Raw genomic sequence first — 25,975 nt, 5'->3', positions numbered from 1 at the left:
TTTGCAAATATTTTCTCCCATTCTGTAGGATGTCTTTGTTTTCTTGTCTTTTGCTTTTTTGATTTCTTCGATGCACAAAAGGAATTTTTTTTTTTCTTGTTTGGCTGCCCTGTGGCATATGGAGTTTCCAGGCCAGGAACAAGATCCAAGCCACAGTTGCAACCTAAGCTATAGCTGCGGCAGCACCAGATCCTTAACCCACCATGCCAGGCCGGGAATCAAACCTGTGTCCCAGTGCTCCCAAGACACTGGCAGTCCTGTTGCATCACAGAGGGAACTTCACAAAGGTAATTAATGTTGATGAAGTCCAATTTATCTATATTTTCTTTTGTCGCCTATGCTTTGGTATCATATTCATGAAATCATTGCCAAATTTGATGTTATAAAGATTTTCATCAGTGTTTTCTTTTAAGAGCTTCATAGTTTTAGCTCTTATGTTTAGGACTTTGAATCGTTTTGAGGTCTTTTTTGTATATGGTTTAGGATAAAGGTCAGCTTCATTTTTTGCATATGAATATTCAGTTTTCCCAGAACCACTTATTGAAAAGACTACATTCAAATTTTATAACATTTTCTTCACCCCCAGAAAGAACCCTCATACATAGGATTTTTTTTTTTTTTTCGTCTTTTTGCCTTTTCTAGGGCCACTCCCACGGCATATGGAGCTTCCCAGGCTAGGGGTCCAATCGGAGCTGTAGCCGCTGGCCCACACCACAGCCACAGCAAAGCCAGATCCGAGTCACGTCTGCAACCTACATCACAGCTCACAGCAACACCGGAACCTTAACCCACTGAGCAAGGGCAGGGATTGAACCCGCAACCTCACGGTTCCTAGTCGGGTTCCTTAACCACTGCGCCACAATGGGAACTCCTCATACATGGGATTTTTATAAGGAACTAGGAACATAATGAATTGAGAGTTAATAAATCTTGGCATTCATCAACAGAAATTAGTTTAATAGAAGAGTTTACTGGGAATATTAATTCTCTGTTCTACGAAAAAAGTGTGACCTCCATCCATCAGTAAACAACACTACAAAACTAGGATGTATGCAGGCAGGCGAAGAGCTGGAGTTCTTGCAATTCTCAGGAAGGGTGCTTTGTTATTACTAAAAAAGGCATTAGTTGCGTTTTGGGGGCTACCCAGCATCACGTGAACACCCTTCCTATGTCTGGGTTATTTCCTCCCTTAGGCTCACCTCCCCAAGGTTGAAAAGAAAATTTACAGTGCCAGCCTCCTTTATAGCTAAGACCCAATTGTGGGACCTGCACCCAGCAGGCAGAGGCATGCAGTCCAGAGCTCAGATTGGAAGAAGGTGCCCTGGAAAAGGAAGGGCTGCAGGCAAGCGATTCACAGGAGGGCGGTAGAGTGACTCGACACCCTTTAACAAATTCCTCTTTTACATAAGCTTGTAGAATCGGTTCTGTTGTTTGCAACTGTGACCCTTGACTGCTACGATGCAGCATCAGCATTGGCTCCGTTTTTAATTGCTCTATTCCATTAATTTACATTACTTGGAGAATTGCTTTTTTGGAGTTTCTGTGGACTGTTCCGACCTGAGGATTTGCTGCGTGACCATTTTGATGATTTTCCTCTTCCCCTTTATCCTTTGTTGTGACCAAATTCTTTCTTACTGCAAAGTGGGAATCAGTGGGCTTGGTGGGCCACAAGGTCTTTTGCTTGGCCAAACTGGGACACAGTCCAAAGAGCCTGGGAACCACAACTCAGGAAACAGGAATTCAGCCTCATGTCCTCCCTCCAGGGTCACTTCAGTAAAAGCATCTTAAGGCCACATCCACACCCTCTGCAGTGGGGTGCCCCTGAACCCACCCTCTTGTGAAGCCCCCGCTCCCAGCATCAGGGTCCTGGTCAAAGTCCAGCGGAAGCCTCCACAGGCATCAGCCTGGCTTCGGAACACGGCTGCAGGTGCAGACACTTTAGGGCTTGCGTGGGCTGTGGCATCTGCCTTCTGGGTTGGGAGGAAGATTTTTCTTGGCACAGGGAAGTCAGTTAAACCAAATTGAACCTGATAAGTACCATCTGCAGACACCTGGATGGAGGCAGAGATGTTTCCAGACTTTTCAGGCAAGTTGGGAAGCTTTTATTATTATTTCACAAGACTCCCCTGGCCCTCTAACAAACACAGTCTAAAAAGAAGTGGGGGAGTTCCCGTCATGGTGCAGCAGAAACGAGTCCAACTAGGAACCATGATGTTGTGGGTTCGATCCCTGGCCTTGCTCAGTGGGTTAAGGATACAGCGTTGCCGTGAGCTGTGGTGTAGGTGGCAGACGCAGCTCAGTGGCTCAGATCTCACATTGCTGTGCCTGGTCACATTGCTGTGACCCCTAGCCTGGGAACCTCCATATGCCTCAGGTGCGGCAAAAGAAAGAGAGAGAGAAAGAAAAGAAAGAAAGAAAAAGAAAAGAAAAGAAAAGAAAAGAGAAAGAAAGAAAGGAAAGAAAGAAAGAAAGAAAGAAAGAAAGAAAGAAAGAAAGAAAGAAAGAAAGAAAGAAAGAAAGAAAGAAAGAAAGAAAGAAGAAAGAAAGAAAGAAAGGGAAAAGAAAAGAAAAAAGGAAAAGAAAAGAAAAAAGAAAAGAAAGAGGAGCAGGCATACATGATGTGGGTCAGACACCTGCGATGAGCCAAAGAGAGGCAGTAAGACAAGAAGGGCTCTCCCCAGTTTAAATGCGGGATAATAGTGTGATGTTGGTAAAGAGAGCCAGCAAACTGCTCACATTCCTATTGGTGACCTTTGCTTGCAGCTTCTGGCTACAGGCTTAGTATGGTGCACAGCGATGGGCAGAGTTGCAAAGGTCAGTTAAGTACTCATTCCGTACTGAGTCCTTTACTCGTCCTCGCTCAGCCCTTCACCTTGAAATGCGGTAGAGGTGGCCACCTCATGGCCCGGCCTTAGCTCAGAGTTGAGTTCAAAGAAAGAGCAGTTAAATAGGAAAAGAATGAATTGGAGGCAATCCAAAGCTTCACTGCAGTCTCTAGAGAAAACACGAAAGGGGAAGTGCATTCTTAGCACAAAGCGCAAGTCTTAAAATGTTCTTTCCTATTCCTGCGCTTCTCAGCCTCTATTTCCAGCAAAGCAACTGCTCCAGGAGCAATGCGCTCTGTTCCCCAACATCCCTTCTGCGAACTCTTCCACCTGGCTCTTCACTCGCTCACGTCCCTCACCTCTGGCATCTACTCACCCAGCCTCTGCCAGTCTCGCTCTATCCTCATCACAAGCCCAATATTGGCTCCATTTGTCCATTGGCTTCTTCATCACTGGCTGACCCCAGTCAGCATAATAATGGAGGGGCAACAGCCAAGCAAGGCATGCCAGAGATTTTCTTAGAAGGGAATTACTTGAAGGCTCACCAGGCAAAGAAGTTTTGAATACTCCTGTGTTTATGTTTTATCCCGTTGTACCCATTTTACAGATTAGAAAACTGAGGCATCTTCATCATCATAGTAGCGAATACTCATATTTGCTATAATAATAATTGTATTGTTAGCCAGACCCTATCCAATATTGTATAATGCTAACATTTAATTTTACAATGATCATATTAAGGAGGTATTAATTATATCCTTTCCCAGACGCTAGGCTCAGAGGGCAAAGCTAGGAAGTTGCAGGGCTGGAATTCAGATTGAAGTGTGTCTCACTCTAGAGATGGAGCTCTTAACCACAGGGTTCTCTGCCTTTCAGCTACTGGTTCTGCAGCTGTCTACGAAGTGAGTGACTAGTGGAGTTAGGACAGAAAGAGAAGAAACCATATAGGAGGATTTAGCCAAAGATGAGTTAAATTCCATCACCAGCCATGCTAATTGAATATCAGATGGGTATTAACATATAAACACGATGAGAGGAGGTGCGCTAGGTCTATAAATAAAATAAATTTATTTGCAAAGGAATAGACTAAGAAATGCAGTGACTTTCTGATTAACTTAAAATTATTTAATCGATACAACACAATTACTTTCCACATGATCTTTGAAAGTTTCAAGGAGTCTTGAGGTGTTTAATTGCTATTTAACCAGATAGCAGCAGTTAAGTTACACAGATATCAGTTTTAGGGAAAATGCTCTTTGCAGATCTATCGCTCTGCCAAAATGTCCACTAGAAAGATGTATTGTCAGGATTTTACAAATTAATTTCCTCTCTTTGTTGTTCACTGGGCTGGGTGGAGGGGGGTGCTGGGGGGCTGGTTGGACTGGCTGATGCATGAGTCCATGGCTCCTTCCTCACATAACTCAAGAGAGGGGTGTGCCTCCCTGCCAGGGGGGCAGTTTCCCCAAAGCAGAGGGACGCTGCTGCCAGTGACTCAGTGCAGGACCCAGATCCAGCCCAGATTTACCTTAATGGCTCCGCAGATATAAGCCATGAGCAGCCTCGGGCCAAGGTGGGGCCAGAAGTTTGCCTGGACCCCACTCATATTCACTACACCTCCTCTGAGGAGCCATGAAGAAAAGGCAATAGATAAGAATGGAACGAGGAATGGATACAAAAGCAGACTCTCTGGGGCAGAAATGGGTGTTTTAACGAGCCCTGCAGGTTATTTTCAGGCACGCTATAGTTTGAGAAGTTGCTCTCATTTACTTTAAAGGACACTTTGTAAATTATAGTTCAGTGCTTCTCACACTGTATTATGCGTATACATCACTTGAAGATCTTTTTAAAAAATTTTTTATTGGAGTGTATTTGATTTACAATGTTGTGTTAACTTCTGCTGTACAGCAAAGTGATTCATATATATACATATTCCATACACAAAAGTGTACATTTGTCAGTCTCAAACCGCCATACATCCCTCCCCCAGTCTTTCCCCTTTGGTAGCTATAAGTTTGTTTTCAAAGTCTGTGAGTCTGTTTCTGTTTTGTAAATAGGTTCACTTGTATCATTTTTTTAGATTCCCACATATAACAAATACCCTATGATATTTGTTTCAGTCTGACTTACTTCAGTCAGTATGATAATTCATGTTGCTGCAAATGGCATTATTTCACTTTTTATGGCTGAGTAATATCCTATTGTATGTATGTAACACATCTTTTATTTATTTATTTTTTTGTATTTTTGCCATTTCTTGGGCCGCTTCCCGCGGCATATGGAGGTTCCCAGGCTAGGGGTCGAATCGGAGCCATAGCCACTGGCCTACGCCAGAGCCACAGCAACTCGGGATCCGAGCCGTGTCTGCAGCCTACACCACAGCTCACGGCAACGCTGGATCCTTAACCCACTGAGCAAGACCAGGGATTGAACCCACAACCTCATGGTTCCTAGTCGGATTCATTAACTACTAAGCCACGACGGGAACTCCTGTATGTACCACATCTTCTTAATGCATTCCTCTGTCGATGGACATTTCGGTTGCTTCCATATCTCGGCTATTGTAAATAGTGCTGCAATGAACACTGGGGTGCATGTATCTTTCTGAAATATGGTTTTCTCCAGATATACACCTAGGAGTAGGATTGCTGGATCATATGGTAATTCTATTTTTAGTTTTCTGAGGAACCTCTGTATTGTTTTCCATAGTAGTTGTACCAATTTATATTCCCACCAGCAGTGTAGGAGGGCTCCCTTTTCTTCACACCCTCTCCAGCATTTATTGATTGTAGACTTTTTTGATGGTGGCCATTCTGACCAGTTCATCTGAAGGTCTTACTGAAATGCAGATGCTGACTCCGTGGATGTGGGGGGGGCCTGAGAATTTGCATTTCCAACAAACTCAGAGATGCTGATGCTGCCAGTCCGGGTACCGAGAAGCCAGGCCCGTGATGGGTGTCTGTCTGATTGGGAAGGGATGGGAAGGCATCCAGCTGCCCTCGGCACAATTCCTAGCTCCACTGCTTGCAAGCTGTGTGACCTTGGCCACATCACTCTAACTCTGAGCCAGTTTCCTCAGTTAAGAAAGGGTATAAGAAAGTACTACACACTTTAGAGGCTGTTCTGATGGCGACATGCCTGGTCTTAACACAGCACTTGGCTTGTAGAAAACACTCAAACAGAAGCCGTGATTGCTGTTCTTTCTAAGGGAAGGATGAGAATAGTTAAGTGCGCAATCGTTGTTCATTGTTGGGTTATTTTTAATTGCCAGCTGCCATGTGGCAGGATAGGCCTGGTGCCAGGTAGCCCATGACCACCTCCTCCTCCCAGTGGCTCTGTGTGCAAGGCCAGGTGTCATTTGTTCCGTTTTGCAGATTAGGAAGCCGAGGCCCAGAGAGCTTTAGGAACTTGGTCCAAGTCACAAGTCACTTGGTCCAAGAGAGTGAAAGGCAAAGGCTGGGCTTGAATTCCGACTTTCCTGCCTAAGTTTCTAACCACCCAGACGGAGGCATGGTGCTGTCCACACCTGCCTGCAAGGCCTGGATGGAAGGAAGGCTAATGGGCTGATAACACGTGGCTCCAGGAGGGGACAAAATACAGAACCAGGTCGTAGAGGTGGAGGACTGGCAGGCGCAGGTGGAGGACCAGCAGGTGCAGATGGAGGCCTCGAGATGGGAATGCTGAGCTGCAGAGGGACACTGGGCCCTAGAGAAGGGCTGCACCAGACTCCACAAGGATTTGGATGCTCAGCAATCAAGACTGGAGCCTCAGAAGGACGAGGGCTGTCGGCCTTGTCCCCAGTACTCTGCTGGCCCTTAGCACTGCTCCTTGAAGATAGAGCCGTGACACAAATGAATTGATGGACTCATAGATTAATTAATATTTTAGAGGCAACTGATTTGGAATGGGTGGGCAGGATGTATTGGCGTGGGAGAGAGATGTTCACTTCTGGATTTTTCTTCATTAAAAAGGGAGCAGTTCAAAATAGAAGAGCAACAGGAATATTTCCCTTGGAGCGCGGCCAGCGCACACAATGCTTCCTTCTCTTCCCAGGCCAGGAGGCGTTGGGGGCCCAGCCCCTTGGCGGGTGTGCGCAGCCCAGAGGCTGCCGGACATACTCACCCGCTTGTGCTCCGGAGCACAAAGCCTCCCCAGCACCCCCCCGCCGCCAAGCCCAACACAGATGCCTCCTTCAACCACAGCTCTCTGCTGGGTGCAGTGTCAGCAGCCGCTGCTTTGAAAAGTCCCCCTCCAGGGCCACAGCGAGGTTCTTGTGGCGGGGTGTCCCCACTGCTGTGTGGAGACAGGAAGCAATGATGCTTTCTCCACCATCCAGTCGCCTTCGCAGGCCACAAGGCATGGGTTTAACAGCCCAGCAGCTTGAGAGAAGGAAAGGGAGCCTTCCTGTTCAAAGATCAGCCTCTATGGATGGTGTTCAGTCATTCATCAGAAACCATTGTGCAGGCCCAGGGCTAGGTTCTGTGGCTTCATGGAGGAAGAAGACAGGGAATTAAGGCCCTTTTAAAGGACACAAGGAACTTCTTCGCAGAACAGATACTGACTCACAGACTTTGAAAAATTTATGGTTTCCAAAGGAGACAGGTTGGGGGGTGGCGGGATGCACTGAGGGTTCAAGATGGAAATGCTATAAAATTTGGTTGTGATGATTGTTGTACAACTATAAATGCAGTAAAATTCACTGAATAATTATAAAAAAAAAAAGACCCTTTTAAAAATTCATGGTTCAGAGTTCCCATTGTGGCTCAGCAGTAACAAACCTGACTAGTACCCATGAGAATGTGGGTTTGATCCCTGGCCTTGCTCAGTGAATCAAGGATCTGGCGTTGCCATGAGCTGTGGTGTAGGCTGCAGATGCAGCTTGGATCCTGTGTTGCCGTGGCTGTGGGGTAAGCCAGCAGCTGCAGCACCAATTTGACCCCTAGCCTGGAAACTTCCACATACTGTGGAAGTGTCCTTAGAAAGACCAAAAACAAAAAAACAAACAAACAAAAAAACCAAAACCAAAAAAAACCCCAAAACCAAAAACCCCTCATGGTTCAAAACAGGAGGCAGCAACCTAAATAAGGACATATGGTGTCACAGGGGTGAGCAAAGGCACAACCAATGGCCACGAAAGAATCAGTCTGGTATCTGAGCTGGGCTTTGAAGGATGAATAGAAGTTCACTAGGCAGACTAGGAAAGCAGTCCTCTAGCCTAGAGATGAAAACATGTTCAGTGGGCTTGAGGAAGGACCAGTGCACCAGGCCTAGCATGTAGGGCTGGAGATGGGGTTTGGGGGTGGCCAGAGGGTGAAGTCAGGAGCTGGAGATCAGCTCATTTTATTCCGTGGAGATTAGGAAACCCACAAATGTTCTTCAGCAGATGAAAGCTGGGTTTTGGTACAGCTCTGGCTGCAATGAGGGTGTGAGTGTCCCCAGAGCCTGGCCCATTAGTAGACAGTAAATATTTACAGAATGATTTTGAGAGGGAAGAGTAGAAAATCTGACAAGAAATCTGATCAGACTTAATGCTTTTCACTAATTGTTCCTTTTGTGTTTTGTTTTTTGTTTGTTTGTTTTTTGGGGGTTTTTTTTGTTTTTGTTTGTTTTTGTTTTGTTTTTTTTTTTGCTTTTAAGAGAACAGTAACTTTTCTTCTCCTTTATTGAACCATCACGAATGTATATACTCTGAGATTGCAGGCATGATGACATAACATCTTATACTGTTGGAAGTTTCTTGAGTGTTGGCTTGTCTTCCAGAGTACTTTTGTCAGCTCCTTGACAGCCAGGGCAATGCCTCTTGTGCTCTCTGCATTGTCCATAGCATCTGTCCTGTGCCGAGCATACAGTAGACCCCAGGAAAGCAGAACCATGAAACAGGTCCACAGAGCATGAGAGGGAGGCAGGCTCTTGCAATTAACTGGTGCAACTCTCTCATTTTACAGATGGGGAGACTGAGGCTGGAAAAAGGGAAACATATGCCCTCTCTGAAGACGTGTGCATATCCCTACTTCTGGGCTCTGGTGCTTCACAGTGGAGAACTGGGTTCGATCAAGGCTTTCAAGTGCTAACACTAAGGGTCAAGGCGTAGACTCTGAAATAAACCAGTGATGAACCTGGGTAAGAGCAGGGAGACTAGGACACCAACATACAAGCAACGTAGGCACAGAAGGATGTGTTCAGTACAAACACAATATGGATTCAATTCTAAAAAGAGTGCAATCTGGTGCTGGAATGGCTAAAGACAGAAAAGCCTAAAGATTAGGGGTGTGGGCTTCGGAGTAAGGCGGGCTTGAGCCAAAATTCCAGCTCTGCCACTTACCAGTGTACGTCTAGCAAATTCCCTGAACTCCCCCCCACACCCCCAGTGTCCACATATATAAAACAGGAAAAACACAATTTCCTCCTCACAGGGTTGTACACATTGTGCTGCTAAACATTTTATTTTATTTTTAACTTTTTTTTATGGAAGTGTAGTTGATGTTCAATGTTGTATTAGTTTCAGGTACACGGAAGGAATCTGGAAAAAAACATATATTGTTTCTCTTCCATTATAGGTTTTAAATGTGACTCACATTATGTTTCTCTTTTTTTTTTTTTTTTTTGCTATTTCTTGGGCCGCTCCCGAGGCATATGGAGGTTCCCAGGCTAGGGGTCAAATCGGAGCTGTAGCCACTGGCCGACGCCAGAGCCACAGCAACGCGGGATCCGAGCCGCGTCTGCAACCTGCACCACAGCTCACGGCAACGCCGGATCCTTAACCCACTGAGCAAGGGCAGGGACCGAACCCGCAACCTCATGGTTCCTAGTCGGATTCGCTAACCACTGCGCCACGACGGGAACTCCCACATTATATTTCTGTTGGGAAGAGCTGGTCCATAAGGCTACTGTGATATTAAACATGAGCTAAATAAATGTATCCAGCCAGTATGCTCGTTTAAGCATATGAGTGTATCTGAATAGCTCTAAACAGAATAGATAGGTTTTGATTTGTTGGATGTGATTATAGAGGGTGAGGGAGATGCGAGCTGAATTAGGAGAGGGGTCCTCTGTGGGAAACAGGAAGAGGATTTTATGGTGTGCTACTGATTGAGGCAAAAAAAAGGGGGGGGGGCAAACATCAAAAATGATACCGAATGTTGGAAACACCCACCAACCTACCAATGGTGACAAAGGTTGGCCTCCCCTTTGGTGTCTAGGCTCTGCACCAGCCCATTCTCCCCAGCTCTGCACCACCCCTCCACTGACCTTGGGATGACCTCCAAACCCATCCCTTTATCTGGTCTCACCAGTCCCTCCCAGCACACCAAGCCCAACCACCTCAGGCATTCCAGAAAGGCTTCCCCACTGGCCAGAATGAGGGCCCCTCCCACAGCCCTCACTCTCAGGAGCTTCCTGCCAACAGTTAGAAAAGGAGGGAACATGATACAGCACGACTCGCATGGCTTGCAAGCCAAGACATCCAGATCTGTCCACTTTTTGCTGCGTGAGTTGTCCTCTGGGTCTCTGCTGCTTCACCTGTCACGTTGTACGGACTGAAACCTATTGACTTGTCCGAGGGTTCAATAAGATAACGAGAGTAAGAGGTCTTTGTGAAAAATGTGTGATACAAATGAAAAAGCATATGGTCATCTAAAGGCAGAAGGGAAGGAGAGAAGTGGAAAAGGGAACATCAGTAGCAGGAGGGGATGCCTTTTGCAAAGATAAGGTACGACTCCCCCTTGTACTCAAAGGGGCTGGCTTTCCCCCACTGGCAAGAGAGCGCCCCCACGAAGGGCAGGCCCAGGTCACAGCCTTCCTATCCATATACCTGGCTTCAGGCATCCTCCTGCAGCTGAATAAATAAAAGTGAGCCCAGAGACAGTGTCCTAAACAAAATCCGACGGCATCTGTTAATGAGCTGCTTCAGATTTTAACATGACTCCACACTGAAAGGAGGATTTTAAACTCCATTATGAAACATTGTGATTCACCCCAGACTCAGCCTCATTCCCCACAACTTCCCATCCGTCCTCTCCCAAGGGGGCAAAGGGTGGAGGATGAGGAATCCAAGGAATGAAAGACATTTTCTCGATGGTGTGATGGGCTCTGATCACCCAATATCCAATAAGCTGTGCTGAGCACATTTGCATTCTAGTTAACTCTCATCCTAACCTTTGAAGGAAGGAATCATTACCTCTATTTTATAGAGCAGAGAACGGAAGCTCAGAGGAGCACAGAGGGAACTCAAAACCAGCTCTTACTCTCTTTAGGCCTAGAGGTGATGGAATGATCTGTAATATGTTCAAGATGGAGCATTAGGAGAAAAACGTAGCAGAACCTCTCTTCTCTCTTTTATTTTTTGTCTTTTTAGGGCCACGCCCGCGGCGTAAGGAAGTTCCCAGGCTAGGGGTTGAATTAGAGTTGCAGCTGCCAGCCTGCACCACAGCCACAGCAATGCCAGATCCAAGCATCATCTACAACCTACATCACAGCTCATGGCAACCCTGGATCCTTAACCCACTGAGCAAGGCCAGGGATTGAACCTGTGTCCTCATGGATACTAGTTGGATTCGTTACCACTGAGCTATGACGGGAAGTCCAGGAAACTTCATTTTTATTAAAAAAAAATTTTTTCTCTCCAGATATATATGTGAATATATCTAGATCTATACAAAGATATAGTTAGATCTCATATAGATATTGTGCCAAATCTAGAATAATACAGTCTAAACTCTCCCATTCTCTAACTACCAATTCTTGACAGTTTGTAGAGTTTTCTCCTTCATAGGCTTTGCTACTAACTGGTATAATATTTTTAATAACTTATTAATACAAAATTTCCAGTAGGTGTTGTTGAGTATTTCAAATTATAAAGACCACCTGCTCACAGACACTCCAAAAGTTATTGAAAAAGTAGAAGAAATTATCTCTTTTCCATTAGTTTTTTTATCAAAAAACCACATGAATTTCACCTTGTCCTTCAAGAGTCCAACTTTTTAAGCCAAAAAGGTTACTAAAATAAGGTGGTAAATGTCTTTCAGTGCAGTAAAGATTCGTCCAGGACAGGTGTGTGGGTGTCCATCCCTAGCAAAGACTCCATGGTGTAGACCAGTGGATCCAATGACTCACCGCAGGGCCCCTCAACTCCAGCTTTCCAGGCGTCCCCTCCCACCCTTCACTTCCTGGAGTTTCCTTCTCAAGTCAGCATGCATCAAGCATCCCATTTTCGCCACCTTACTGCGAGTCCACAATTAAAATTTCCCCAAGGAGTTGTAAAATTCATTCCCGAATCTAATAAAGGAACCAAAATGTTAATGGTTTAGAATTTTCTTTCTCCTCCCTTGTAATGCATTAGCATCTTATTTGGAGCTTTCTGAACATACTGTATTAACTCAAGAGTGATTTGAGTGGTGGAGAGTATTCAAGCTTAATTGGCCAGGTAGAGATGCAACCTGTGACGGTGGGCTGCAGGGACATCCTGAATGTCCACCACTCACCTTCTGGCCAGGTCTTCTGGCCACTCACCTCTGGCCACGTGGGAATTAATTCAAGGCTCGTGTTGCCAGACCTGATTTTTTTTTTCGAATGACATCGGGAATGCAGATTTATGTAAAATCTGATCTTTTAATATTGACTTAACTCTTTTCTTTCTCTCTCTCTCTCTTTTTTTTTTAATGCTGTACAAAACACACACACAGACAAAATGTCTCCTGTGTGCCCCCTAGTTAGGCATCAAAGTGGTCTCAGCCCACCTTTCCAGTCTCATCCCCACCTCTTCTGTCCCTAACAAATGCTACCACACCTCATCCTGTGCCTGAACACACCTGTGCCTTTGCTCACGCCGCACCGACCCCTTTAGGATGCCCTTTTCTGTCTTTTCCACCAGAGTCTTTCCCATCCTGCAAGGATCTGCTCAAATTGTGCCAACTCGCCCTAATCCTTCTCAAATATCAACCTCAGTTAATACTGTCCACCCTCCAAAAAGCTCCATCCCCTCCATCAGACGTCCCCTAACTCCAGCACTTTGCACATGCCACTTCTCATTGCCATTATTTCTTCATATGAAATCTTTCTGGCTGTGTAGCCCTGGGAACTATGTCTAGTCACTTATGATGGAGGGTGATAATGTGCAAAAATAGAATGTGTACATGTATGTGTAACTGGGTCACCATGCTGTACAGTAGGAAAAAAAATTTGTATTGGGGAAATAACTGTTAAAAATAATAATAATAAAAAAGAAAAGAAAAAAAAAATCTTTCTGGGATTTCCCATCGTGGCACAGTGGAAACGAATCCGACTAGGAACTCTGAGGTTATGGGTTTGATCCCTGGCCGTGCTCAGTGGGTCAAGGATCCGGTGTTGCCATGAGCTGTGGTGTAGGTCGCAGACGTGGCTTGGATCTGGCGTTGCTGTGGCTGTGGTGTAGGCCGGTGGCTACAGCTCCAATTAGATCCCTAGCCTGGGAACCTCCATATGCTGTGAGTGTGGCCCTAAAAAGACCACACTGGTCTGGTAAAAAAATAAAATAAATTGAGAAAAAATGAGGTTTTGTGTGTGCCAGCTATGACTTTGGTACTATTCTTATTTTACAGGAGAGAGAACCAAAACTCAGTGAAAAAGTGATCCTTTGGAACTCTCATATATGCCATAGCTATGCATCCTCTGGACTTCCTTCTGCTCCCGATGCACAGAATCCTAATCCTGCTCCTTCTTCCTCCAGCTGGTGAGTCCTACTCAACCCTCAAGATGCTTCACTACGGGGGTCTTCCCCTTCTCCACACACTGGTCAGGATGGGTGACCCCCCAGCCCCAATTCTGGGTTCTGACAGGTCCTATAAGAATGCCTGTCAATACACACATCAAACTGTCCTGTCATCAGCATCTGATTCTCTCTCTCTGTTGAACTGGACACTCCTTTTCTAGCCCAGGACCTGGCCCAGAGCAAGTAATCAGTCAGTATTTATTGGATGGCAGGAAAGAAGGGAGGAAAGGAATGATGGAGGGAAAGGGGAAAGAGGGAAAGAGGAAAGAAAGGATAGTCAGAGCCGACAGGTATAAAGCCCCACTTCTGCGCTAGAATGGATGCTGGCTCTTTGGTGCTCCAGTCCCAAAGCAGATAACTGGGAAGACTCCCATCGCACCCTTTCTGCCCCACCCCCAGAGTGGGACAGGCACATGGCAGGTTGCTGCTTGGCTTTGGGGCCCCAGGAACTAGCATTCATCTGCCACTCTTCGTTCCTGGTCTCCAGCTCTAAGGAAAGTGGTTGTCTGCATCGGTCAGGCTCTGCTCTGGAAGGATAACTTTGGTTATGATGAATGATGGTGGGGTGGGGATGCATCTTCCCCAGAGGCTGGCAGAAAAGCACACAGGAGAAGGCCCGGGCACGGAGAAGGGCTGCCAACAATTCTCACTGCCCTGGGCAGACAAGGGGGAATGGAGTGTTTTGTGTTCTGTTTTGTTTTGAGAGAACCCTGCTCTGGGGAGTGACTGAAAAACACCTGTAACACTGCCCCCCACATATCCACCTACCCTGATTCACAGCCCAGGAGGCTGGGCCAAGCTTCTTCTCTGGCCCAAGCCAAAGAGAACCATCCCGGCCTCTGGAAAAACTGCAGAGAGTCTAGCCTAGGTTGATGTTTCCAGAAGTCCAACTGGCCTCTCAAAGGAGCCGTTTATGGAGTTCACGTCGTGGCTCAGTGGTTAGTGAGCCCAGCTAGCATCCATGAGGACACCGATTCGAACCCTGGCCTCACTCAGTGTATTAAGGATCTGGCACTGCTGTGAGCTGTGGTGCAGGTTGCAGACACAGGTCGGATCCCATGTTCCTATGGCTGTGGTGTAGCTACAGCTCTGATTGGACCCCTAGCCTGGGCACCTCCATATGCTGTGGGTGTGGCCCTAAAAAGACAAAAAGACCTAAAAAAAAAAAAAACCCAAAAACCAAAACAAAGGAGCCGTTTACATCACCCGGTGACACCCACTGTGCAATCAAAGGGAGACGCAAAACCCTATCCTCTGCACCACCACACCATCAAAGTCACACCAGGAGGGAGGCCAAGGATTCCACTCCTCCAGGGGATTCAGAACCTCGGAGCACTGGCCTAGGAGGCAAACGATCCGGGGAAAGGTCACAGGGTCCACCTTCTCCCAGGACCAGAGAGAATCCCCAGGTCCTCTCCTACCCAGACTCCCCATCCAAGCAGCCGGGGCGGAGGAAGCAGGGTCCTCCTCATTTCCCCTTCCTCCTCCCTCCTCCTCCTCCATCTCCTCCCCAGTGACCCACCTAGAACGTCCCCCAAGCCCCCAGAGGCTGCCAGTCCCCAGCTCCAGGATAACTCAGAAGAGCAGGCTCTGGGTGAGAGCCTTGGGCAGTCAGCACTTTAGCTCAGTAAATCCTCAACAAACCAGTAAGGTAGGATCTTTTGTCCCATTTTAAAAGTAAGAAAATGAAGGTCAAAACCAATTTATAATTAGAAAAGTAATCTTGAGAGGAGGCGACATTAAAACAAAAGACTTTGAAAAACCAAACAAACTAATAAGAACCAGCTAGAGAAGTGATCAAATAATCCTTCTGCCTTATAAAGAAAAAAATCAAAAGCCAATTTTATCGACTGTTTCTTACACGTCCAATGCTTGATATCCACGATTTCATTTCATGCTTGGGGTAACCCCGCAATGCAATCTCTTATTATCTCCATTTTACAGATAAGAAACTGGGCGGCAGGGCAGTCCTGTGACTGAACCAAAACGCAGGGCATTTTGCTTTTCCATGGCCACAGTAGTGGGCTAACAGGTTACCCTTCAGAGGAACATATTTGCATTTTAACAACAGCTCTCTGGAGAAGACAGAGTAATCCAAAGGAATGAAATGACTCTAACGCCAGGAATTTCAGGCCTCAGCCCTGCCAGTGGGCAGAGTTCTTAGGGCAAGGGCCTTTGGCACCACCAGGCATCACCCGAAGGCGGCCTCCCACGGGCCTGGCTCACACGGGACTCCATTCAGCAGCTGGCAAAGCGCAGGGTACGGGGGCAGAATGAGAGAGAAGATTAGGTCAGAAGGCCAGTCCTGAGGCAGGCACAAGAGTGGGGCAAGTGGGCAGCTGCAGAAACACATGATTCCAGGTGCTCCACAAATGTCCCCTTGTCCCCAAATACCAGCCTGCTGACCAGTGTGGAAGAGACACTTCCAGCATCAGTGTCAGGGCCAGGCCAGGTGCCCGTGCAAGAGGCCTGGGCTCTCATTCCAGCCCAGTTACACACCCATGGGCCACCAGAGCCCACCACCTGCCCTTGCTGGTCCTTGGTAGCCTCATCAGTGAGATGAGAAGCAAGGAGAATCTAGGTAGCCAGTGAGGTTTCCTAATGACAAGCTCCTAGAACAGGTACCAAGGATGGGCAATGGGGTCCTGAAAAGGAGATTGAAGGACACGGTTCATTTGCTTTTATCCAGGTTCTACGGAAAAGGCGTCCCCACCAGGGCTGCACCAAGCGCGAGGACAAGGAGGGGCGCTTACACCCAGAGGGGACAGCCTCACAAGTAACATGCACAGATTCTCTGCTAAGAGGAGTGATGCCTGCCCATCACAGGCCAGGTTCTGGGGCCTCAAGGAAGCCCTCCTAGAGCAACTCATGCATGAAGAAGATGGAAGCCATCGCCGCTCTAAGCAGAGAGTGGAGGCATTTACCTAAAATGAAGCACTAGAGAGAGGATGTGCACATTTAAGGAAGGATGAAACAGTACCTCCATTTCACAGAGAGGAGAACCGAGGCTTAGCCTGGCCAGAGCCAGGAGACAGAGCCAGAGGTGGGACCCAGTTCTGCCTGATCCCACAGGTTTCACTCTGAATTTTTATCCTGTCCTAACTCCTGTAGCATGGGTCCTTGGGAGTGGATTCAGGGTGGAGAGGGGACCAAAGGAGGAGTGAGAACATCCAAAAGGCTCGAGAGAAGGATGAGGAGACAGGAATGGAGAGTACCTTCTTAGCGCAACAAATCGGCAGCCATAGCTTTTCCAAACAGACTCTCCTGTGGTCGCCTATAAGTGGTGTTTAAGAGTACAAGGTTCTGGAAGCAGGCAGATCTGGACTGAGCTCCTGGCTCCACCATTTAATACCTCTGTGACCTGGAGCCAGTTGTTTGCCCCTTGGAGCTTCACTTTACTCACCAACACAATGAGAATGATATCAGTCTTACTTACTGGGCAATTGGTGAAGATTAAATCAGTGCTGTATTGAAAGGGTTTAGCATAGTGTCTTGTACATGGTAAGCGGCTGGTAAAAGATAGCAAAAAACCAACCACTATTCTTTCTTTTTTTTTTTTTTGTCTTTTGTCTTTTGTCTTTTTAGGGCTACACTGGCGGCATACGGAGGTTCCCAGGCTAGGGGTCGAGTTGGAGCTACAGCTGCCGGCCTACATTACAGCCACAGCAACACCAGATCCAAGCCATGTCTGCGACCGGGCTCAAGGCAACTCCGGATCCTTAACCCACTGAGCGAGGCCAGGGATTGAACCTGCAACCTCATGGTTCCTAGTCGGATTCGTTTTGCTTTGCCACAGTGGGAACTCCCCAACCACTATTCTCATGTTGCTGGGATGGAGGGAGGGTTTCCTCTCTCCAGGCTTCCTCCTCAAAGTCAACATCTGGTCCCACCACTTCCTCCCCAACCCCCTCCCTCCTCCATTCAGCCTCTTTTGCATTCCGGCCATTTCAAAAGCCACTTCAAAGCTATTCTCTCCCATGCTTCTCTTCCTTCCCAGGATTCGAGCTTGCATTTGATCAAGTGATTCATCACTTAGTCTACACAAGCTCCTTAACCTCTCAAGAACTAAATTGTCCATTCTGTGGCTGTTTCAATGGACTGGCTTCTATGGGATAGGCAGTCAACGCAGGGGCTGGTGGGTTTGCGGGCTGATAGAAATTACCAAACTGGTTGCCAGTGTGTGCCTGCAATTTGTAAATTTACCTCTTGATATATATTAAAAACCTTCTACCCAAACCACAAATTATGTGCTTTTGCAAATTTGCCAAACTATTAAATGAAATTTACTACTGCTGAAGAATGTCTTGCACTAATTAGACAGAGATAGATGGATATATGAAAGATTAGGGTTAGGGAGGGTGGGAAATTGGGAATTAAAGCTTACTGATTTTCGGCCAGGAGTGTTAACCCTTTTCATGCCATGAACCCCTTCAGCAGACTGATTAAGCCCAGGGACCCTTTCTCGAAACGTTTTAGAATATATAAAGTAAAATACTTAGCATGACTATAAAGAAAACCAATTACACTGAAATATAATGATTTTTGTAAAAAATGAATGTGTAATACAGCAGTATCTGTTCCGTATTAACACATTAAATAATAAGCTCTAGCAGCAGGTATAATAACTGCTGTAATTTCAAAGCTGTGATGGGCATAAATCATAGATCCAGATATCTATGGCAGCTGAAATGTGATATGAAAATATCTGTGATTTCTACTGATGACAGTGTTGGAGGGACTGCAAATACACTGCGGTTTGCTGCCTACATTCATAATCGAAGAAGATGCTAAACAGATTTTTTTTTTCCCCCCACCCAAGTTCACAGATTCCTCTGAATTCTACACATGAGCCCCTTCAGGTTATTAACCCACAGGTAAGAGTCTCTATTAGGTCCTTCGTAACTCAGAAAGTATCTATGCTGGGCGTTTTCCTGAATTCTAGCTCACTTTTGTCTCTTTCTCAAGGAATCTCCACCCACAGCCCTTCCTGCTTCCAAGGTCAAGTTCTCTACATATGACCCTCCTCTGGCCTCCCCTCCCCTCTGATTGGCCAAAGCTGAACAGAGACTGGCCCCAGCTTCCAGAGAACCAAGCTCCGACAGCAAGAACCTCTCTGGAACTTGAAGTCAGATGAAGGTGAGGTTCCTGGGATAGTAGGGGTGGGGCAGGCAGGTGCTGAGTTGAGCCAGTGGCTCTCACAGCCAAGACCACCTTTCACTGGTGAAATAACCTTGAACTCAGAACCCTCTCCCCCCATCTCGTGGATGCCTGGCCCCCTTCCAGGCCTCTGCTTAGATGCCAATACTGCATTTTAGGGCTGCTCACTCTCTTCATTAGAATCAGCTTGAGGGAGTCTCCGTTTTCAAAATCAGAAGAGCCCTGCACCGTCAGTATCACCAACAGCACGTGCAGATGAGGAAGATGAAGTTCAAGAAACGTGAGTTACTTGCTTGGGCCCCCAGGGCTAGGAATCCTTTTTTGATGAAGAGAGAGATGATGGCTTTGATGGCCTTTATTATTTCTGTTTTTATTTTATTTTATTTATTTATTTTATTTTTTGTCTTTTTGCCTTTTCTAGGGCCGCTCCTGTGGCGTATGGAGGTTCCCAGGCCAGGGGTCAAATCGGAGCTGTAGCCACCGGCCTACACCACAGCCACAGCAATGCGAGATCCGAGCCACGTCTGTGACCTACACCGCAGCTCACGGCAACACCAAATCCTTAACCCACTGAGCAAGGCTGGGGATCAAACCCAAAACCTCATGGTTTCTAGTCAGATTCATTAACCACTAAGCCACGACGGGAACTCCTATTATTTCTGATTTTAAAATCACACACATGATACATGAAAATTATCTCTGAAAAACACTCAGCCATCACTGATGACACGGCCCCCTGCTACACACACTCGGTTTACACCTAAGAAGTATAGACCCTGACCAGGCTACACTCAGCCACCACCCAACTTGACATTTTTTTTGTCTTGTAAACCTTTCCCCCATTGCAGAACGGCTACATTTTCCAAAGCAGATGGGAGTGGGGTGGTAAGGACCAGCCGATAACCATAGCACCTGGAAACACTCAGCCCTGCTGTCTGGTGCCCTGCTATGAAAATCAAAATCGATTTCACTGAGAGCCAGCATCTCTGGCTTCTAAGCAGAAAGCAGGCTGTGGAGGAGAAGCGGCACCAAAGTCTGCTCTTTTATCTTTGCATGGAGCAAATTATCCCCAATGTCATATTTCTCTCCCCCTTGTCACTTGACGTCAGAGCAACAAACTAGAAATGCATAAACATAGCGAAGGAGACACAAAGGATCGAACCTTCCACACAGTGGGGGGAGAGCCACCACCAAATTAAAAAAAATACACACACACACACACACACACAAATCCAGACAATAAGTTAATTTTGCTTTGGGGAAAAATCAGAGAAGAGGAAGGGAATCAGGATTTGTGGCTTCTCCCACAATGCCTATGTCCCCAGAAAGCTAGATGAGGGACAGGGCCCAGGCCTCAGAGACCTGGCAAGACAGTGAGGCATTCCTTTCGAAAACAGACTTCTTTTCCTTGAGAAGGAACATTTAGCTGGCTTCTTCAGACACCACCAATCCATAACTGCCTGCATATCACATTAACCATCTCCTTGAAACCTTAGGGCAGCATTTGTTTTATCAGGGAAACTAACTGCCACAAGCCTATGCTCATCTTTCCTTTAATCCTACTTTGAAATATTATCCATTGTAAACTGGAAACATCACAGAAAGGCCTATTAAAAGCCTCTCGGTCTAAACTCGGGGTCTGGAAGATCCGCATGCTGAAGCACAGAGAGGTTAGTGGTCCAGCCGTAAATCACACAGCTGGTTAGAAGCGGACTTCCGAGCCCAGGCCCCTTCCCATGGATTCTGCCACAGAATAGCACAAAGTGGTCAGCTGTCTGACCTCCAGAGACAGAGAGCTCTGTCAGTCCCAGTTTTATCATTTACGAGTTCCATATCCCTGAGCAAGTCACATAACGTCTCTGAACCTCCCTTTCCCCATCTACACATCGGGGATTCTGACTGTAACTATCCCTAGGAAGACTGGAGGCATAGACTATGCCAAGGCTTGCCACACATGGACCCTGTTACTGTACTGTACTGCTCCTGTTTCACATACAGAAGTGAATGGACCTGCCAACTGAAATGGGGTAACTGTATCCACACGACAGCCCAGAGACAGGCAAGAAAAGACTGTGAGGAAACCCATTTTACAGTTAGGAAAATTTAGTTCCCCTGGGAGATGGTATAACTTGCATGAGATCAAGGTTCTGTGGGGTTTTTTTCTTTAAAAAAATTTTTTTTTTTCTTTTTAGGGCTGCGCCTGTGGCACATGGAAGTTCCCAGGCTAAGGGCTGAATCAGAGCTCCGGCTCCAGCCTACACCACAGCCACAGCAACACTGGATCCAAGTTGCATCTAGGAGTGCTCCACAGCTTGCAGCAATGCCGGATCCTTAACCCACTGGGTGAGGCCAGGGATCCAACCTGCATCCTCACAGACACCATGTCGGTGCTTAACCCACGGAGCCACAGCAGGAACTCCAAGATCATGTTTTAAAATCGAGCACATTCTTAGCTGTCCTAACTGTCCTCCCTACCACGCCTCCCGAGGAATTAGATGTAAAAAGCTACCTCTTCCTTCTCCCTCGAGAGCGCAGAACCATGTATCACTAGCTCACACTCTGTGACCCTTCCTTATGAACTGGAATCAGCACAGTGCCTGGTACAAATCAAAGACCCAATGATGTTTTGATGAATGCGTGCATTACTGAATCATCGAAGATCTGGATCTGCAGCTAAGAAGGCACTGCATGGCCCAGCTGCCCGAAGTAGGTAGCCAGCTGCAGAAAGCAGGAGGGAGGCAGGCAAGAGGTCCAGGAGCAAGTGGTAAGAGCCCCATTCTCTCCATGCCTTCCCCTAGTCTGGTCTGCGGGGAAGAAGCCTTTGACAAGGCCAAGAGCTGGGCCCCTGATTTCAAAGGTCCCATCCAGAGCATTTCCAAACCTGGCCCGCCTGGCTCAACCCGGGGCCCAGAGGACAACTGTGAAGCACACGTGACCCTCCTCCAGCTAAAACAGATGTAATAACACCACAGGCAAGGGGCAGGGAACAGGCCAGGGAGATGGCCCATCTGTCTTCCTAATTGTCAACTCTGCCCATAACAAGATTTGTCTCCCTGTCACACCTAAGGCTGCTACTGAACTGAAGCAAAACCAAGATATCCATCTTCCAGCCATGAGCAGTGGCCTTCACAAGGAGCCAGGGACAAAAAGAGGCTACTTGGCTAAGTGAAGAAGGGAGAGTGGGAAGGAGCCCTGGACTGAGATTCAGGAGCTGGGGGGGTTGGGGGGGGTGTTTGGGTGGGGTGGGGGGAGTTCCATGTACTTGGCCAGCTGCAGGTGGTTACTGCACCTCATTGGGCCTCTGTTTCCTATAAAATTAAAGTCCAAAGTTCTGGAAAGTGGGGTCAGGGAGTTCCCGTCGTGGCGCAGTGGTTAATGAATCCGACTAGGAACCATGAGGTTGCGGGTTCGGTCCCTGCCCTTGCTCAGTGGGTTAAGGATCCGGAGTTGCCGTGAGCTGTGGTATAGGTTGCAGACGCGGCTCGGATCCTGCATTGCTGTGGCTCTGGCGTTGGCTGGTGGCTACAGCTCCGATTCGACCCCTAGCCTGGGAACCTCCATATGCCTCGGGAGCGGCCCAAGAAATAGCAAAAAAAAAAAAAAAAAAAAGAAAAAAGAAAGTGGGGTCAATGCAGGGAGAGGGCTGTGAACCATGTGATATTATGTGCACGGTATTTGAGGTGAAATGCATTTGGAGAGAATATTCATAATTTTCATCAGAATCTCAAAGATATATGTAACACTCCCCACCCCCCATAAAAAGTTAAGAAACTAGACTAGACAGTTTGACTCCAATATGCATTTACTTAGCACCTTCTCTGGGTCCTTCTCTGTGCTGGGTATTTGAGACACAAATACGACAGGAGAGTCCTGCCTTTATGATGCTCAGTGCCGTCCATTTACACTCACTGTGACAGGAGTCTTTCCTGGAGTTTTGGAAACACAGAAGAGAGAGAATTTGACTCTGGTCCGGAAAGACCTTCAGAGTCATGGGGGAACCTTAAATATTAATGTTGAAAGCTGAGGAGGTTCCTGTTGTCGCTCAGAAGAAGTGAATCTAGACTAGTATCTATGAGGATGCAGGTTGGATCCCTGGCTCACTCAGTGGGTTAAGGATCCAGCATTGCCATGAGCTGTGGTGTAGGTCGCAGACATGGCTTGGAGCATGGTTTGCTGTGGCTGTGCATAGGCCAGCAGCTACAGCTCCAATTAGACCCGTAGCCTGGGAACCTCCATATGCCGTGGGTGTGGCCCTAAAAAGACAAGAAGGAAGGAAGGAAGGAAGGTAGGAAGGAAGGAAGGAAGGAAAAAGAAAGAAAAGAAAGAAGGAAGGAAAGAAAGAAAGAAAGGAAGGAAGGAAGGAAGGAAGGAAGGAAGGAAGGAAGGAGGAAGGAAGGAAGGAAGGAAAGAAAGAAAAGAAAGAAGGAAGGAAGGAAAGAAAGGAAGGAAGGAAAGAAAGGAAGGAAGGAAGGAAGGAAAGAAAGAAAGGAGGAAAGAAAGAGAGAAAGCTGAGTGTGCATTCACTAGGTGAACAGGTAGGAAAAGTATTTTAGCGTGAAAGAGCAGCGTGTGCAAAGGCAGTGCGTGTTCCAGGAACTGCTTGAAGGGTAACTGTGAGTAGAACATAGAAGATGCTCAGTGAGGGAGGCAGAGTGGGAGGAAGAGGTGGAAGCCAGAAATGAGGCTAGAAAGATAAGCAGGACCCAGATTAGGAAATGCCATGTAAGCCACTCTAAAAAATTTTATATTGTAGACAATGCGTTCATTCCAGTTTTAAAAGTCTAGGATGACTAGACCCACCACACCCAGTATGGATCGTCCCAGATTTTGACAGAAGCCTTGATCAGTTGTGAGCACAGTGGGCAACAGGGAACAACTGGAGAAGAGGACCCCTGCCTTTTGGCACCTCGAGTGCTCATGGGCTGTCTGACCAAGGTGCTGATGGACACGTAGGGGGTGCACACGTAGGGGGTGAGTCCCACACTGGCATGTCAGTCTCCCCTTCTCTCCCAGCCAGGGGGACCCCAACTACCCACCACCGTGGCTGAGAAAGGAAGGTACAGACTGGCCCAGACAATAGGATGCAGAAGTAAAGGCACATGCCCATGTGGGCTCCTGGGCATCACTTGGTCAACAGTCTTTCAGTCCCTCTAAAGGACTCTGCTACTTGCCTCAGGGCCCTCTCACATGCTGTTCCTTCTGCCAAGAAGGCTCTTTCCACCCTGTTCAACAAGTTACTTCGTATCAGCCTTCCAGACCAGTGACTACTGTATATCATGGAGTCTCATAGCGCCTTTTCCTTGCCTTTCAAAAAAGTCAGCACCATTCATAACTCTATATTTATTTGAGGGATTTGATTCAAGTCAGTCTTGGCCACAAGCTCCATGCGGTCAGACAATGCCAGTTTTGTTCATTTCCATAGCCCACTACCTTGCAGGGTACCTGGTACAGAACAAGTATTTGTTGATTGAAGGAAAGGCTGATGTGGGCCCTGAACCATTCCGCATTGTCACTGCCTTTCAACATTCCCCATAACTCACATTATGGTCCAGTGAGGAGGAGGTGTGGACATGGGCAGCAGGACTGAATGTGAAAAGGCAGTATCAGAGGGAACTCTGCCTCTGGTCCCAGTGTGTAGCTCTGTGTTCTCCTGTGTCCTGTCTTGAAAGGCTCTAAGGGAATCCATATCTGCTTTACCCAGGCAGGTCAGTAGGAATCATGTTCAAGATGCTTTCTCCCCAAACCTCAACCCCCTCACTGAGCATCTGATCCTCCCTTGATCCTACTTGATCGGTAGGACGTTGCTCAGGCTTCCGGGGGGGGGGGGGGGGGGGGTCAGCCTCAGGCAGAAGGAGGAATTCCCTCCTCCCTCTCCTGGAAAATACCTCCTCCTAGTCCTCCAAGCCAGAACCCAAGGGCCCTTGGGCACTAAAAGGGTTGTTGGTTCCTGCAGCTTTGGCAGATGCTCAGGGCAAGTGCAAATTCAGACCATGGGGCTCGACTTTCCAAATCCCATGCTAAGTAACTGGCCACTCTGCTGGGACAAAGTACTTGGGGTCAAAAGTTTGACCTCAAGGGGAGCGATGAGAGGTGGGGACATCTCACCAAGTGGTGTGCAGGCTCTGCAATGTGCCCTTGGCGGGGCGGAGGCCAGCGCACCCAGCCCCGCAAGAGGCCCCACTGCCTCCACCCAAGGTCGTGGCCCAGGAGCAGCGCTGGAAAGTTCAGCCAGGGGCCGAGGGGTACTAGGGTAGGAACAGGGGGCAGGCTTTTACGGAAGAAAGGAGACCAAGAGCTCGATTCCAGGTAGTCCTGGGAGCCAGCGGCAGGGCGCCCCAGTCCCGCAAGCCGCATCCCGGACCGCAGCGCTGGGCTCGGAGGCGCTGGGCGGGGGCTGCACCATCCAAGCCGCAAGGACAGCGCGGCCTCCCGCTCCCCACCGGTCTCCTCGGTCCCGACATTGGGGCGCGGGGAGCAGGAGAGGCGGAAGGCGAGTGGTGCCCGCCCTTGGGCAGCCCCCTCCCCGCGCGCTCGCGGACCCCAGGCAGGGGCGCCGGGTTGGCCCAGACTGCCGCAGCGTCTACCTTAGGGGAGCCGGCGATGCGACGCGGGGAGGGGGCGAGGCGAGCGGCAGAGGAGAGGGGACGAGCGCTGGGGCCAAGATCAGGGTCGCGCCGGGCCGCTGTGGGCAGAGCCGGGGTGGTGGCCGAGCGCCTTACCTTGGCGAGCCGCGGGAGTCCAGCTGGGGGCGCCGGCTGTGCCTGGGGCTTCGGGGCGCACGCAGCCTCCGGGTGCACAGTCCCTATCCAGTGCGCGCTCCCCCAGGCTGGCGCACCCTCGTCGTCCGGGGCACGCACCCCCTTAGGCGCCCTCTCGCCGGCGGGCTCGGCCTGGGCGCCGGGCGCACACCCCGCGGGGCACACCCACCGTGGCCGCTGCGGGACTGGCCAGGCGCGGGCCGCCGAAGCTGCGCCCGGCGTCGCCGGCTGCCAACACCACCCGAGTCCCCGCCTTCGCCAGGGGAAAAAAAGACTCCTGACGCGGCGCGGGCTTTGGTGTGTAGGAAGGGGCGGCATTGCGAAACCGAGGGGAGGGTCTTAGCCTCGCCAAATCCAAAAAGCTTTTGGACGGAGTCGGGAAGAAAAAACTTTTTGAAAAGAGACCTGAAAACTCCTAATTCTGTGTGTAGCGCTTTTCAGATTTCCAAAGTGCCTTCATACGCATTTATCTTAGTTCCTCTTTTCTACAACAG

The 25,975-nt window shown here is 48.1% G+C and overlaps 1 protein-coding gene across 3 annotated transcripts in view; it reads right to left on the bottom strand.

Moving 5' to 3' along the window:
• Window positions 1–25,668, bottom strand: part of KANK4 (KN motif and ankyrin repeat domains 4) — a 73,729-nt gene extending 48,061 nt beyond the window's left edge. For all 3 annotated transcript variants that reach the window (XM_047788840.1, XM_047788838.1, XM_047788841.1), the window contains exon 1: window positions 25,443–25,668. The gene's annotated coding sequence lies outside the window, so the exon portion shown is untranslated. The remainder of the gene's footprint in view (window positions 1–25,442) is intronic.
• Between the last annotated feature and the right edge of the window lie 307 nt (window positions 25,669–25,975).

Source organism: Phacochoerus africanus, chromosome 8 (assembly GCF_016906955.1).
Source record: "Phacochoerus africanus isolate WHEZ1 chromosome 8, ROS_Pafr_v1, whole genome shotgun sequence".
In the NCBI taxonomy this organism is placed as follows: domain Eukaryota; kingdom Metazoa; phylum Chordata; class Mammalia; order Artiodactyla; family Suidae; genus Phacochoerus; species Phacochoerus africanus.
This window is presented reverse-complemented; position numbering and strand designations above follow the sequence as displayed.